This window comes from Octopus bimaculoides, chromosome 5 (assembly GCF_046866305.1).
Source record: "Octopus bimaculoides isolate indiv1 chromosome 5, ASM4686630v1, whole genome shotgun sequence".
Classification (NCBI taxonomy): Eukaryota; Metazoa; Mollusca; class Cephalopoda; order Octopoda; family Octopodidae; genus Octopus; species Octopus bimaculoides.
Window position 1 is genome coordinate 101,342,071 of NC_142932.1, and position 2,500 is coordinate 101,344,570.

Here is a 2,500-nt window from a genome sequence, read left to right on the forward strand (position 1 = left end):
GCGTCTAACGCGCACACATGCAACAGAACAGTGTATTTATCGAACACATTCAAGCTTTCGAAATATCCTTGTATTTGCTGCCTCACCTCAAAAGCTGAAACACACCATATCGCTGTTTTTATATAGGTTGGTGTTCTTGCAGATATTATTCTTTATTGCTGTTGGTTTTGTAGCGGCTCTTCTTCATTATATATATATATTTTTTTATTAAAGATGTAATAAAATTCATTCAATTATCTAATTAATAAATTAGTTGCGCTATTAATGATATTAATAGTTGTTTTGTTTCAAATGCTAATTATACTTTGTTGTTGACGTCATCGCTGTAATGATATTAACAGCGGCAATAACAGCAGCAGCAGTAGTGGTGGTAGTAGCAGCGATAGCAGCAGTAATATTTTCTTTATAAAAGCACTCCAGTCATGGTCAAAATTTCTCTTTCATATGTGACCGACCAGATTATCAGATGTTGTTACTCATCGCTGGTCACAATGCGCTTTGCATCATTTTAGCCATCGCATGATGCCACTCCGCTGGCTAGGCGAGCAGGCCAACATTTCCTCTTGATCGACAAAGGGCCCTGAAGCAACGTGAAATGAAATGTTTTGTTCAAGAACACAACTCGCCACCTGATCTGGGAATCGAATCCACGATCTAGCGATCGTAAGAGCCTATCCATTAGGCCACAAGCCTTTACACAGAGAGAGAGAGAGAGAGAGAGAGAGAGAGAGAGAGAGAGAGAGAGAGAGAGAGAGAGAGAGAGAGAGAGAGAGAGAAGAGAGAGAGAGAGAGAGAGAGAAAGAGAGAGAGAGAGAGAGAGAGAGAGAGAGAGAATATATATATATGGCGGTCGTAGCAGACGGTGCACGTCGTCTGTCAATGATATAACTACGAGTGCCTTTCTGCACCACAAACCGATGTGAGATGTTCTCTCAAGGTAAATAACGCAGTATTCTGTGTCCTAATACTTTTGCTCAGCATTAGTGATCTACTTCAAAAAACCAGGTGAAAACAGATGAAATACAAAGATGATAGATGTGATGAAAAGAGTGTTTTTGGACATTACCGTACTGATTAAAATGAAAAGGAAAAGAAAACGATCATATCAGTGCTTTATACAGTACTGAACAGTTGATGGTTATCACGAATAGAACATTCGAAGCTGACTTGATCTAAACAATGACAGCAATGCTTTGATGTTATAAAGAGATGCTTCGATTTCCTACTACCAGAGTAGCTGTTTGATTTTCATATTTTATATTAAGATGGATAACGAAGGCGGCGAGCCGAATGCTTAGCAGTATTTCGTCTTCTGTTACGTTCTGAGTTCAAATTCCGCTGAGGTCAACTTTGCCTTTCATCCTTTCGGGGTCGATAAATTAGGTACCAGTTACGCACTGGGGTTGATGTAATCGACTTAATCCCTTTGTCTGCCCTTGTTTGTCCCCTCACTGTTTAGCCCCTTGTGGGCAATAAAGAAATAAGAAACGTTAGCACGCCGGGTGAAATGCTTAGCGGTATTTCGTCTATCTTTACGTTCTGAGTTCAAATTCCGCCGAGATTGACTTTGCCTTTCATCTTTTCGGGGTCGATAAATTAAGTACCAGTTGCGTACTGGATTCGATCTAATCGACTGCCACCCTCCTCTAAAATTTCGGGCCTTGTGCCTGGAGTAGGATAGAATAGTAAGATGGATGACATTTGTCGTTTAGTCCGAATATTGTCCTGATCGAACAACGTGTTACTGTATCAAGTCCGAGCTTTAAGTCGGTGAGCTAACAGAATCGTTAGCTCACTGGGTAAAATGCTTACCGTCATTTCGATGACTTTGCGTTCTGAGTTCAAGTTCCGCCGAGGTTGGTTTTGCCTTTCATCTTTTTGGTGTTGATAAAATAAGAACCAATTGTACACTAGGCATCGATGTAATCACCTCTTCCCTTCCATGTTCCTGCTGTACTTGTGCCAAAATTTGAAAGCAGTATTACGTTCAACCTTAGATCATTCCCTTTTCTTTATTTTTTTTTCTTCTTCATAACGTCTATATATATTAGTTTCAAATTTGTTTCAAATTTTTGCACGAGACCAAAAACTTCGGTGGTGGTGATGGGGGGGGGGGCGAGTAAGTCGATTGTATCAGACCCAATGCTCAGCTGGTACTTATCATATCGAATCCGAAAGAATAAAAACCAAGCGACGGAAGAAATGCTCCGAAGCATTTTGCCCAGCATTGTAACGATTCTGCCAGCTCACCGCCTTAAAATGTTTATATATATTATCAAATGTAACCTTCCCAGAGAGCCCTTCCGTTATTAAATTTTTTTTCTTCGTTTTAGAATCTATAGAAACTAGCTGCTCTTGTTCAGGTAGATATCTGGCACGGACATACTATTGGGTTGTCCGGAAAGTTCGTGCCGATTTTTAAAAGAAAGAAAAGGGTCAATAAATACTTGCCATTACATTTTAAATCAACCAAATATGAACCATTTTGTTGTACAATGCG

General features: G+C 39.9%; 1 protein-coding gene across 12 annotated transcripts in view; it reads right to left on the reverse strand.

The window, feature by feature from the left end:
• LOC106868349 (cell adhesion molecule Dscam1) overlaps window positions 1-2,500 on the reverse strand; it is a 298,293-nt gene that overhangs the window by 162,827 nt on the left and 132,966 nt on the right. The window lies entirely within an intron of this gene.